The 14,946-nt window shown below is 36.1% G+C and overlaps 1 pseudogene; it reads left to right on the top strand.

Annotated features, from left to right (window-relative positions):
* The window catches only part of LOC111543257, a 158,703-nt pseudogene extending 148,117 nt beyond the window's left edge, over positions 1-10,586 (top strand).
* Positions 10,587-14,946: the final 4,360 nt, after the last annotated feature.

The following is a 14,946-nucleotide window of genomic DNA, read 5'->3' as shown; positions in this document are numbered from 1 at the left end:
GCATTTACACCTGTGACAACCCCAAATTGGCCCTGGCATCGGAATCACATGCTCTTTGTTATAAATACAGACTCCCAGGGTTCATTCCAACTGTGGCCAGTCAACTCCTCCAAGCATGAAGTGTGGGCATTTGTATGTTTATTACATCTTCCAGGTGGACATGTAATAGACAATTAGAGAAGTTTACGAAATACAGTGAAATAAGGACATTTTTCAACATCTGCCTCTACCAAAAGTCCTAACCACCAAAAGAATAAGTGATGTCATGAAGTCAGTAAATAATGGTAGCTATATCATTCCCTTCTGCAGAAATAAAGGGGATTATGATTTTAAAATGATGTAAATTTCATAGTCTTTTGTTAAAATAATCTTTATGCTTTGGATATTTTCGCTATGGATGCAATAATGAAAAATATATGTGCCTGACCATTTAAAGGTTCTGTCAATTTAGAATTTTAGGCCATTTGTGTGCAGCGCAGGCATGGGGTTGGGAGAGTCTAACAGAGGCTGTTGAGGGAAATGGCAGTTTGACAAGAAACTGTGGAAGAAAACTGACAGATGTAGCAAGTGTCAGGATGATGTAGTGCTGAGTAGGCTGTTTTGTAACAGAACAAAGAAAACATCTCAAAACTAGTTAAGTTAGTTATAAGACTTAACTAGGCCAAAAACTTATGAGTATTTATGAATACTTTTAACACTGTAGAGAGTGTCAAAAATTTATCACATGAGTAAATTTTAGGTGTCTGAGTCATGGAGTCTGAGAACATTCCTGGCTAAGTAAATAGAGGTAGATGAAAATACACCAAAATGGGTGACTTTTCTCTATACAAATATAACTTTATATAAAAGTTTTTAATGTTTCTTATTAAGCTATAAATTTTTACATGGCCAGAAATTATAAAAATCCTATTTAGTTATGTCTTCATATTCAGTGTATACAGACACAAAACATGAGATTTGGAATTAAGGACTCGTAAGATTGAATTCCAGCAAAGTCACTTAATATGTCACATTTTCAGCTTGCTTACCAATTCTGAGGTCCAGTCTTCATCTCTAAAACTGAAATAACACTACTTCTCTAGTTAGGACAACCATATGTCTGATATCTTCTCTCACTTGTGGGCGACGATCTGCGGTTTATGGTTAAAACTTCAGCTAGAATCTCAAAACAAATGTAAAGGCCTCACAGCTTACTGGAGTTACACATCAGAGATAAATGTTATTGCCTTGATCCCTAAAACAATAAAAAATTTAGATCCTACAATCTGGTATGACAACACTCAAGTGAGGTCACAAAACATTAATTCCATGACACGTGGCATACTGTGAAAGACATGCAATTTTTGGTACATTACAGAAATAAATAAAAAAAGCCAGGTTGTTCAATTTTAAGCTGCTAAGGCTTTATAGGTATTTTTTCATTTGTAGCATATTTTATGCTTGATATTATTAATTGATTCATTCAATCATTAGTTCAACAAATGCTTTTTGAGCCCATACTATATAGTGTCGGACACTATACAGCATGTGAAAGATTCATTAGTCAGAAAGATATTTAGGTGAGGAGCACAAATGAACAAATAATCTAACACAATATGATGTCACAGAATAATAACAATTTGATCTGTCATATGCTGCTACAGATTGTGGTATGTGTTGTGAAAAAAATAAATAGGTTACTAGCTTGAATAACCAGTAGTGTCACTTAAGGTAGGACTGTTCCAGAAGATATTTCTGAGCCAGTAGCATTTGAATTCCCATAATGTGAAGGGTGTAGTATGTCAGTCATGAAAACAGGTGCTGAGAAAAGTAGTTGCTGGGACTAGCAAATGCAAAACTCTAAAGACAGACAAATCTTGAGTGTATTTGACAAATGGAAAGAAGTGTAGAGAAGTTAGAATATAAAGAATAATTAGACAGACAGAAAATGGTAAGTCGAGGTTGGAGAATTCAGAGAAACCCAATATGCAGGACCATGTAAGCTATGGAAAGTCGTCTGAATTTTTATTTAAAACAATAGGAAGCCATAGAAGGGTTTCAAGTGGGAAGAGAGCAATATTTATAAAGCAGAAGACTAGACACATCCCAAAGATCCATAAATAGGTGACTGGTTTAATTAATTACATCATATACATAAAAGAGAGTGCTATGTAGCTATAAAAAGGAATGAGAAACAGCTCTGTAACGGCTATTAAGTGATACATAGTATATACCATCAAGTAAAATAGGAAGGTGGCAAAAAGTGTATACTGTATACTATCTTTAAAAAGGGCATAAATCACAAAAGCACATCCCTGCATACAAATGTTCTTATATTGAAAATAGAGAATAAACCAAAACCTAATTTAAGGATTAGGTAACCTAGAAGGAGAAGAGAAGACTAGAGGGAAGGGGATGGGTTGGAAGGGAGACTTCCATGACTGTGCCTGATTTTATACTTTTGATTTGGAATCATGTAAATGCTCCTATAATCATACAAAAAAACTATATGAAATGTAAGCAGAAATAAATCTTTAAGAAATAAAAGCCAAAAAAAAAAAAAGAAATAAATTGCATATCAGGGGGCTAAACCACACAAACAGGCATTATATCAAGTAATTTTAAAATGTAGTAATTCTTACATATCCACTAGGATATAAGGTAAGGACAAAAACACTGTAGAGATCTCAAACTGTTATTTCTAATCATGTTGTTATTCTGTAGCTAGTGTGTATGTACATGTGTCTGTATTTGGCAAGCAAACCATTTGTACACACACACATTGGATGCGTAAAAAGTACTTATACTACTATTATTAGGATCCAAGGTTTTCACCCTAGAATATATGGAAATGTAATATTTACGAAGTCATATTAATATTGGAATCAAATTTGAATATCAACTCATGGTATATTTTTATCTTCACTTTTTTTCCAAGCTCTGTCCAATGAAAAAGTCTGGAAACACTGACCAACACAGTAGACATAAGCATCTCTAGTCTTAAAAGAAGGTCTTTAAAAATCACATTCTTCTTAAAGAAGCCAGTGTTTGGAAAACTAGCTGATTCCAACTGTTGGACAAGAAATACATAAGAAGAGCATAGATCTTAACAGAGAAAGTTGGAAGGCTTTGAGTTACATCAACAAAGCCAATTTGAAGGAGCTCAGTGGCTAAAAGAAAAAAAGAAACAAAAAATATTTTGAACAGCTGTAATAATAACTGCAATGAATAAGTGTTTAAAATACTTTACATATCTTAAAATCTATGATTTCATAGTTATACCCAATAATAAAAAATACAATCACCGTGAAAGGTGTTAAAAAAAACCAATTTGTTCTTCTAAAATCTGTAAACAAGGGGAAACATTTTTCATTTATCCTGAATTCCCTGTACAAACTCATCTCAGTATTAACAACTAGACGATGAAAGTGTTTCCCTTTGCACATTTTCGAGAAAGTACGTGAAGACAGAATGTAGAGTTAGAATATAAGCATTTGCAACCTTCAACAACAACAACAAAAAAAAACAGATTGAGGCTACAAATATGAAGAGTACCTACAATTCCTAATTGATTTATGGATGGAAACGTTATGATGAATGCATCAAACTGATAACAATACCTTAATCTACTAACTGGTTTTAATGTCTCAAAAAGAATGATGCAATCAGAAATTACGTTCCTTTTGAAGTGTTACACTAGGAAATACAAACAGCACCTATGAACTAGTATTGCCACAATATAAGTGTGAAGGTTATCTAGTTCCTAATGTAACCACTATGCTTCAGAAAATCACTAGGTCAGAGGAAAACGGTAAAAGGCACCATGTTGGAAGGCAAGCAATTAGGACAATTCAGAAAGAGGTCTGCAGATTGAAGGACAGAAGCAAACTGAACAACAGATTGCAGATTAAACGGCGACTCTCTTCAACAGACAAGTTGGAAGATAAAAGAAGAGAGAGTAAAGGGAAATATATAAATTAAAAAGAGATTTAAGAAATAAGCAGCCAAATATCTGTGTGAAACTTGCTTGAAACTATAAAATAATATTTTAAGGTTTTCACAGAAATTTGAACATAATAGATATTTGTAGTTATAAACTTGTTAAGGAGTTTTTATCTTTCATCGATATATACTGAAGTATTTACCAATAAAGTAATATGATGTCTGGAATTCATCTGAGAGTATTTAAGAGTGTGTTTGGGGAGAAAGGCACATGAAGATATAGTAAGAGCAAATAATTATTCAGTCCAAATGATGGGTACATAGGGATTCATTGTACTAGTCTATCTTTAAACTTCTGAATGTTTAAAAATGTTTACAATTACATTGTGAAAGACAAAAAGACATAAGGGCACTGGGAAGACCTTGCTTACCTTTGGAAAATTTTGAAGAGGGGCACAGGTGAAAGCAGGAAGACTGGTTAGGTTACTGTAGTGACGCAGGAGAGAGAGCATGGAGGTTTAGACTACTGGGTGAGTGGCAGTGAAGAGTTAAACTGAAGGGATTCGATCTATTTAAAGAAGGTAGAATCAACTGTACCTCTAATTGATTGGATTGGGGTTGAAGAAAAAAGAGTCATCTAGAATATCTCCCAGAATTTCTGATGTCTAGGTCGATAGTGGTGCCTTCTACTGACACTGAGAAGACTGGGGAGTGAGGCATAGTCACATGAAAATTTGGGCTTAGAGGTAATCAGGAGATCTGTTTGATCTTCCTTTTTATTTCCCCTGTTATTTTCAGTTTGAGACATTTATTACACATCCAGATGAAGACAGAACACAAGGGAGAGATCAGTCCTAGATAAACACATTAAGGTACCCCATCAACATATAGATAGCGTCTAAAGGTATAGAAGTAGATAAGGACACCTAACAGAGAAGATAGAGACAAAGACACGCCAGGCAGAGCCCGAGAGGGACAGCAACTTTAGATGTCACCTGGAGCAGAAGAAGCAAAAAAACCCAGCCACCTGGGGTATGGAATAAAAGGCAGAGATGCAGCCCAGTTTTCTTGTTTTAATTGTGTTATATTTTACAACTCATTTACCGAAGGTATTCTAATAACTAAGTAAATGAGTCCTGCCCTTTCACAACCCACCTGCAAAAGCAGTGCACCACAAAAGGTATCTACTTAATGATACAAACATAAAACTCCAGATTACAAATGAAAACAAATCAAAATCAAAACAAAGAATCCTCCTGGAATACGACCAGGCAATATTCATGCTTTGATAACTTGATAGAAAGGCTGAACATGACAGAACTAGTTCTCATTGGGGTATGTATTTATTTATATCCAGCTTACTTAAAGTCTAAGCCAACATATCTAAACACATTGAGCATTGAATTTCCCTTATATTTCCCTGAATTCAGTGAGAACTGATTAACCCATTTAGAAAGAGCTAAACCTATCTTTACATGTAGCTAATTATGTTCTAATGCATACATTCAGTAATGCCATGAGGCTGTCCATCTGCAAACTGCCAGAAATAAGCTGCCCAAATTCAGAGAACAATTTATTTTAAGGCTAAAAAATGACACTGATTTAAAGCTTGCATTTGCTGATTTGATAAACTGTAAGTTGAAACAATTACATTAATGTAGCACATCTTAATGCCTATGATTATTCTAAAAAGAAAACAAAAAGAAACAGAAAACGTAATTGCCTTTAACTTTATGTGTTAACAGAATAATGACGATTTAAAAGTCAGTTGTGTTTCTTTTTTCTTTTTTTTAAACTACCTAAAAGTGCTGCCCTAGAATAAAGTGGGTGGAAAAGGATGTGTTATCCGTTAATCTCACCTAAGTGAATGACAGTTTCCCAAACACTGTTTAAGGGTAAGAGGTTTCAAGGATTGGGAACCAAAGGCCATTTTTTTAAGTGGTCCACTGCAGACACCCTTTTACCAAAATGTAGTAAAAATAGCAAATGAATAGGGTGATAGTTCAAAAGTTAAGATAGTCAATTGGTACAAATCATCCAAGTAGAAGGGAAGACTGCACTGAATTTAGGAGAGAATCATCAACGCAGAGTCTAGGAAACAGAGAGAGGCAAAAGACCATGAAGCAAGGCAGAGAACTAACTTTGAGAATTCTGAGCCTTTTCCAGGGGAATTCTTTGTCAGGAGGCCTACCTTGGTCCCTCAAGGGGCTGTGGAGAATCAGGCACTAATGATAAATCCATTGCCTCACAGCCAGGTTGGATCAATAGTTTACTAATGTTCTTCCTTTGTATTCCCCCGTTATCTCCTTCAGTACTAGCCCTTTAGTATTTCCCTAATGTTTCCGAAGTGAAAGAATATATAGATGGCTTCATTTATCTCAATCAATACCACGATTTTGATCTTGACTTCATTAGAACATCCTTCTATTTGATATCACCACAATCAGCAGAAATGAGAGACACACTGTCCATAATTCATACAAGAGCAAAACAAATCCTTGCTTAAAGTATTGGTTTTTGAAAACATGCTTGATTTTCTAAAAATAAATTTTAAATGAAAGTTTTTGACAATAGGTTAGATCCAATCGGAATCTGTTGGGTTCTATATTTTTAAATAATTCTGATAATTTTCTTTCTTTCTTTTCACAGAACTGTTGAATGAGAATGAACATGGGCCAGTCCTAAAATACAGGAGAGGGCAACCCTCAAAATTTCAAAAGCAGCACGTTTGTGCCATTTCAGTTGCAGCAATTTTTCTAATAGGATGAATACAAAACAGAAAGGCTATTTTTAACAAATAAATGAAAATAAGACAAGTTTCTGGCTTCAATTTAAGACAACAAAAATTTATCAGCATAAAACGACCCACCTTAAAATTCCCAAAAGAGAACACAATAATCAACAATAATTGTTCTTTGAAAACAAACCTCATGAGTTATAACAGTTCACAGTAAAAGAATAAATGACAGGTCCAAGGTAGAAAATTACTTCACTTTGAATTTTCTGGCTCTAGTCAAGTTATTCTTGATATTTAATTATATCTTAACTACTGTAGCCTAGAATATTTTTAGATTGTGCAATAAATAATAATCCATGTCCTTGAGTGATATCTGGCAAGAAGACATATCAGATATTCATAAATCAGAGCCACTATAGAGTTTCAAAAAAAATAGGAAGGGAAATTTTTTGCTATTTTTAAGTATATTAATATTTGTTAGGAGCTTCTTTGATGGTTGCCAAAGGGGTGCTGTATTTCCAGAACTTTCAGCCTTGAACAGAAGACCGTTGGGTTACCTGGACTGATAGACTAAAGCTAAAACAATTCTTTTTAAAAAGCCATCACGAACCTCATATGGAAGCTAAAAGCCCCTCAGAGTGCAGCTCCACAAACAGTCTGGTATTGTCAAATTGCAGGTAACCTGGCAAGGTTTTTAGTCCTCTAATGCTCTTTCCATACAAGGAACTGTGAAAGCAGAAGTTCTTGGATGCATTAGAGGAGACCTTTCTCCTTTTGCTGAGTAACAATTTATTTTGCTTCATACAGTGGTCCAAGCATTGCCACTTTACTCCCATTGCAGCTTTTTCTATGCAACACTATTGCTTTTCAGATGCATCAATCTAAACAGTTCAAATCTCTACATTTCCGAGCAACAACTCTGGAAGGATCTTCCCCCGATCTTTCCTTTCCCTGACACAATCTCCATTACAGTTTCCATTTCCAGGTTTGTTTTCGATATCATAGGAGAAGATGCTGCTGCGTTGGCCAACAGCTTTGCCTTTGGGGTTCTCTTCACAACTCTAAAACTCATTGCCCTTCTAACAATTATGGAGTAGAAAGCCTGTGAGAACACAGGCTTCGATGCACTGCAATTTTTTTTTCTGCTCTGTGTTGCACGAGTACTGAAAGATCAAAATGTAGTTTTCTGTGCAAATCTATATTGGCTAAAATTCTGCATTGCCTACAACATTCTAGTTTTCCTTTTCTACTTTCACTTTACACTTACCTCAAAATCATACACATCTATCAATTTAAAAGTTCATTAAGAAGTATTTCTCCATAAAATTTCTTTAATTCAACAGCACACAGTTTAAAAAAAAAAAAAAAAAAAAGACACCTCAGGGGAAACAACCGAAATACCCATTCACAGGGGACTGGGTAAATAAACTCTGTCACACTCTTACATAAAGGAGTAGGCAATATGAAAACATAATGTGCTATATTTTCTTGTAATAAAAGGTTTTCAAGATATATCAACTAGAATAAACCCAGGTACAGGATAAACTGTATATTACGCCACATATTATAGAAGTAATTATGTAGGTATCTATATACACATATGGTCTGGCATATGAATTAGAAGTATCTAAAAAGATAGTTAAGTTCAGTTATCTTTGAGAAATACATACGGGGAACATCAGTTACAGACCAATGGACATTTTTAATTTTTATTCATTCTGTCTGCCCTCTTTGATTTTGTTTGCCTTATTGTCGCATTGCTTCTATCAGCAATATACATTATTAAGAGAGTTTACCTGGGTCTTCCAAACATACTGACACTCAGCTCAATTCCATGATTATTGAAAAATAGTGGTACATGCAGGATAGAATATGAGATGGTAGAAAGAGGCTCCAGAATATTATATTTTAGTGAATATGTCACTTTATGACCTCATGTAAGTCACTCCTCTGCTCATTCCTCACTTGCCTCATCTATAAAGTGTGAGAAAATAACTCCACCCACACTATATTTCAATTACCACTCAATGTTGTGATGGAAATAAAATAATCAGTGAAACTTCCTTGAGAATCTTGCAGGACTACAGTATACAGGTGTGAAGTACTCTGAGGGAGCATGTTCACTTTCACAGTACATATTAACTGAAAGTGACCTTCTTCCAGAAGTTTTGCTTTTGTTCTTACTTGATATATTTTATTGGAAAATTGTAAACTGTATTCCAGTAACATCTGAGTAGTAAGATGATCATGATCACAACACTATATGCCTACTTTATAAAAATATTTTAAATTGCAAATTTTAGTAACAGGTACATAAACAAATAGTCTCTCTATATATACATAGATACATATAGATATGAGGCATGAGGTGATATCTCATTTGTATTTATGATATATACTCGATATATATACTTATATATATACACACACACACTTTTTATTCATTCTCATATATATATTTTTGAGACGGAGTCTCACTGTCATCCAGGCTGGAGTGCAGTGGCACAATCTCAGCTCATTGCAACCTCCACCTCCCATGTTCAAGTGATTCTCTTGTCTCAGCCTCCTGAGTAGCTGGGATTATAGGCACCTACCACCACAGTACAGCTAATTTTTGTATTTTTAGTAAAGACGGGGTTTCACTATGTAAGCCAGGCTGGTCTCAAACTCCCGCCCTCAAGTGATCCCCCCGCCTTGGCGTCTCAAAATGCTAGGATTACAGGTGTGAGCCACTGCCGCCAGCCTTGAATAGACTTAATATAGACTTTAAAATTTTTAAACTAATATATTTTAACATTGTAGTTAATAGATACATGACATTGTAATAAGTTCACTCCTCACAAATTTTTCCACTTACCTACCTATAATAATAAATGTTGTCTTCTAAACACAAAGCATGGTCCAGGAACTGAACAGTGTTATGTTTACTACTTATTTCTCACAATCACATTTTAGGTAATTATTATTAGAATCATTGTTTGAGTAAATATAAGGAAATTAAAAGATGTTTATTTTCTTATCCTGAGTTACACAGTCAATAACTGAAGTCTGATTATAGCTCAAGGTTTTCTAAATGCCAAAGCTAATCAATTTTTTTTACCCTACACTATCAACCACTGTTTATAGCTTAAACCAAAACTCAGTCTACCTATCCACTATTATCTGTTAAGCAACATCACCTACAATAATGTTCACTCTAACATCACTGATCTACACACTACAAATTGCTGTCACCTTTATGGAAACAGCTTGGAAATCTTTCTCAGAAATATTATTTGTACTTTTTGAACCAGACTCCTATGACTTTATCACATATTCATACCAAACATTTAAAGATGGGGACTTGATACTCAGAAATGCTTATTGTTCCAGCATGTACTACAGCATGTACAAAGGAAAAAAAGCCAGAAGCATCTCATATGTCCAACATGTACCAAAGTGCAAAATACAATTTGGTGTTGAAATATATATTGAAAAACAAGCAGCTCTTAAAATTCTTCATTTGAAAAACATTTAATGATATTGGAAAAAGGTCATGATGATGCAGTCAATGTTAAGTGGAAAAGTATACAAATGTATCTGTGATGTGAGACATAATTACACTGTGTATATAAAATAGAAGAAAAAAGAGGGCTGCTAGGAAAATCGCCAAATTATGAGCATATGAGGTTGTTTTCTTCTTAATATAATGTGCATTTGATATGTAAAATAAAACCACATTATTAAAGCTTTTTTTAAAAAAAAAAAAATCTAATTATATCAAAGCCTTTATCATTCTTATTTTGCTTCATGCACTTTGTGCTTGAGACTAAGCATGCAACTATGCCATGGTCTCTAATAGACAAAATGAGACCCACGCCAAGTTTAATGTGTAAAATCTTTATCTTATGTTGCTTAACAGTTGATAGCTTTGGTTGTTGGAGACTAGAAATTTCTGCTGCTACATTTCTTTCTTTTTTTTTTTCTTTTATTTTTTTTTGAGACGGAGTCTCACTCTGTCACCCAGGCTGGAGTGCAGTGGCGTGATCTCGGCTCACTGCAAGCTCCGCTTCCAGGTTCATGCCATTCTCCTGCCTCAGCCTCCCGAGCAGCTGGGACTACAGGTGCCCACCACCACGTCCGGCTAATTTCTTGTATTTTTAGTAGAGATGGGGTTTCACTGTGTTAGCCAGGATGATCTCCATCTCCTGACCTCATGATTCGCCCACCTTGGCCTCCCAAAGTGCTGGGATTACAGGCTTGAGCCACCGTGCCCGGCTACATTTCTTTCATAAATATTTATAAGACACTTAATTCTAAGTGTATACTGGAATAACATCTCTAAGTGCCTAAGGCAGCTTCCATTTTTTAAAACCAAACTACATTAGTTCACTTTGTTAAATTGGAGTTTATTTTCAGAATTTTGCTATGCTGCAATGAACTCACATTTCTGTCTTTATCCACATATGCAGATTAACTTTAAAAATGTAAATATCTTGACCTGCCATTGTTGTGCCAAAAGCTATGGGTCACTATAATTTTTTTCAAAGACACAGCTAAGGTATTATCTAAAAATATCGCACCAGTTTATTCTCTCATCTGTAATGCATAAAGGTTTCCTCAAACCTTGTTAGTATTTGATATCAACTTTGTTGATGTTTCTCAATATAAAGGAATGAAAACTGTATCCTTTTTACTTTTTAATTTTGCTATAAATTCTGGGATACAGGTGCAGAACGTGCAGGATCGTTACATAGGTATACATGTGCTAGGTGGTGTGCTGCACCCATCAACCCTTCATCTAGGTTTTAAGCCCTGCATGCATTAGGTATTCATCCTAATGCTCTCCCTCTACTTGCCCCCACCCCCCGACAGGCCCTGGTATGTGATGTTCCCTTCCCTGTTTCTCTGTGTTCTCATTGCTCAGCTCCCATTTATGAGCAAAAACATGCGGTGTTTGTTCTCAGCAAACATCATTCTCAGCAAACTAACACAGGAACTGAGAATGATAGTTTGCTGAGACTGATGGTTTCCAGCTTCATCCATGTCCCCACAAAGGACATGAGCTCATTCCTTTTCATGGCCGCAGAGTATTCCACAGTGTATATGTGCCACATTTTCTTTATCCAGAGAATCACTGATGGGCATTTGGATTGGTTCCAAGTCCCTGTCATTGTAAATAGTGCTGCAATAAACATACGTGTGCATGTGTCTTTATAGTAGAATGATTTATATTCCTTTGGGTATACGCCCAGTAATGGAATTGCTGGTCAAATGGTATTTGTGGTGCTACACATCCTTGAGGTATCGCCACGGTGTCTCCCATAATGGCTGAACTAATTTACACTCCCATCAACAGTGTAAAAGCATTCCTATTTTTCCACGGCCTCTCCAGCACCTGTTGTTTCCTGACTTTTTAATGATCGCCATTCTAACTGGCATGAGATGGTATCTCATCTGTATTTATTTATGAATGGATGTGGTTTATTATTGTTTTACTGGTTTTTATGTGAATACTGCCTTTATCCTTTTGCTCATCTTTTCCTACTAGATTGTTGGTCTAGAAATAATTATAACAATTTGTAATAATTTGTGAAGTTGCTGAAGGCAATGGTGGATGTGGAGTGTGAAGCAAGTAACCTTCTAAGTCTTCTCCACAAATGATAAGAAATAACTTCAGTTATGGAATTTCTTGGCAAACCCACAACTTCTGCATCCCTAGGCCTCAAGCAATGCCCAGACCAAGAAATAACTGTGAGTCGCTCGCACTCCCGCTGTCCTGTACTGCTGGGAACTGAGGCAGATGGAAAAACTGCAGGGTGGACTGGGGAGGATGGCTGGCCAGGGGTCCTGGGGAAGAGGTGGAGCAACCACCAGAAAGGTTAATCCATCCTGAATCTGAACCACTTAAGAAGTAACCAGGCAAATGAAGCAGCCGACTGAAAAGGATTTAAAAGTTGGAGCCACTTAAAGGGCCAAGTTCAGCACTGGAAAAGACAGACTTTGTTTAAATGCAGCAGCATGATCTTAAAGGGATAGTCGTTTATACAAAACATGCAGCTTCTGGCAGAGAAAAAGGGGGGAAAGGAAGGAAGATGGCTCCATGTGCAACTGGGTGGTAAAAAGAATAAAAGAAAAGAGGGAATGTTTTAAGGTCCTGACACACCAAAGAAAATTTTATAAATGGCCTTGTGCCCCTTCCAAATCAAACAAACCTGCTAAAAGTACTGGATTTTATTAGGCTGACGGAAAAGCATGTCATTAAACTAGGAATCTTGGAAACCACCACACTATCATAATGATGAACAAGCAGAAATTAAATCTACACAGAACAATGGCAGAAAAAGAGTAAATGAACTTTCGCACAAATTAACTGAGGAATCTCCTGCCCCCACAAAATAAACAGCTATGAAGCACGAGAAATCTATAAATCTACACCCCTAGCCAAATTAAACATTCTCAAACATCCGGGACTATAACAAGAACACTTTAAATCAGAAGCTCGAAAACCAATAACTGAAATGGAGAAAAAACAGGAAGAAATGAAAGTAGTTCATTGAAATCAGAAAATAAATGGAAGAAAAGAAAATCATTTCAGAAATGAAGAGTAAGTTACAAGGGGGAATAAACTCAAGTAAAAATTTAGTAAGTAGCAACTAAACGCAGGTAAAAATCCAAGGGAATGAAAACAACATTAACAAAAAATAAGAGAGAAAGAAAGCAGTGGAGATGGAAAACAGGCTGTACAATAGTTAGCAAAGTGTTTCTCATAAGAAAATGGCCCAGCAACTTTGAAATTACTTTATGTGTTTACTAGGTTTGAGAAAATTAGTAACTGAATTGTAGATAATGGGAGAAGGGATTGTCACAGTTGGAGAAAAACTATATAAATCAGAGAAAGTTAGCAGGCTAAAATGAATTCCATGGTATCAGTTTGAACTCAGAAGTATCAGTATAAACTCACAGTTTTTCATATGTGTGTGTGTGTGTGTATGTATGTGTACAGATAAATAGGAAATAATTAATAAATAGGCCTGGTACAGTGGCTCATGCTAGTAATCCCAGCCCTTTGGGAGGCCCAGGAGGGTGGATCGCTTGAACTCAGTACTTCACGACCAGCCTGGGCAACATGACGAAACCCCGTCTCTACAAAAAATACAAAAATTAGCTGGATGTGCTGGCTCACACCTGAAGTCCCAGCCACTTGAAGGGGCTGAGGCAAGAGGACTGCTTGAGCCCAGGAGGCGGAGTTTGCAGTGGGCCTAGATAGCATCACTGCACTCCAGCCTGGGCAACAGAGTGATAGATACTCTGTTTCAAAATAATGTTAATAATAATAAATTTAGACTTTGTGAGTTATGTATTATTTCTGATGTATATGTGTATATGCACATACGTATATACATATTGATATATATATTTAATATATTATGTCTAAGAAATTTTTTCAACCCTTTGAAAAGGTTAAAATTCTAGGCCTGGCACGGTGGCTCACGCCTGTAATTTCACCACTTTGGGAGGCCAAGGCGGACAAGATTACCTGAGGTCAGGAGTTCGAGACCAGCCAGGCCAACATGGTGAAACCCTGTCTCTACTAAAAATACAAAAATTAGCAAAGCGTGGTGGCACACACCTGTAATCCCAGCTACTCGGGAGGCTGAGGCAGGAGAATTGCTTGAGCCTGGGAGGAGGAGGTTGCAGTGAGCCGAGATCATGCCACTGCACTCCAACCTGGGCCGCGACAGAGTGAGACTGTGTCTCAAAAAAAAAAAAAAGTCTCAACTCACTGACCATACACAATAGAAAACATTCTCAGCTTACGCAATAGACTTTGGGCAGACCCTTGCTCTAGGCCCAGAAGTAACACTTCACTTCTGCTCTCAATTAGTGAGAACTTATCTCATTACTTCTACTAGATGAAGGAAGACTGGGAGATGGGGCTGACTTGTGTGCTCACTGACAGAATGGAGTTGGCCCCTATCTCATCAGTCCTGCTATCCACCCATTTCTCTGTTCTGGAAGAGATTTTTCTTCAGCTTTAATTCTTTTTGGCCTTGTTTTAGGATAGAATCCCTGGTTAATGGCATGGTATCTGAGGGCTCTGATGTCCACGATACTTTTTTTCTATCATTAATTAGTGAGTAAGAAAAATGATTTACTGGCAACCTAGAAGGAATTACTACAATCCAAAAAGTTAACTTAAACTCATGTTTAATTTCTTGGTTATTTGAGTGACAGAAAAAAATGAGTAAACAAATAAATAATTTAAATAATTCACAGTTCTTAACTCATGTCTAAGAGGGCAATAG

This window comes from Piliocolobus tephrosceles, chromosome 14, assembly GCF_002776525.5.
Source record: "Piliocolobus tephrosceles isolate RC106 chromosome 14, ASM277652v3, whole genome shotgun sequence".
NCBI lineage: Eukaryota > Metazoa > Chordata > Mammalia > Primates > Cercopithecidae > Piliocolobus > Piliocolobus tephrosceles.
This window is presented reverse-complemented; position numbering and strand designations above follow the sequence as displayed.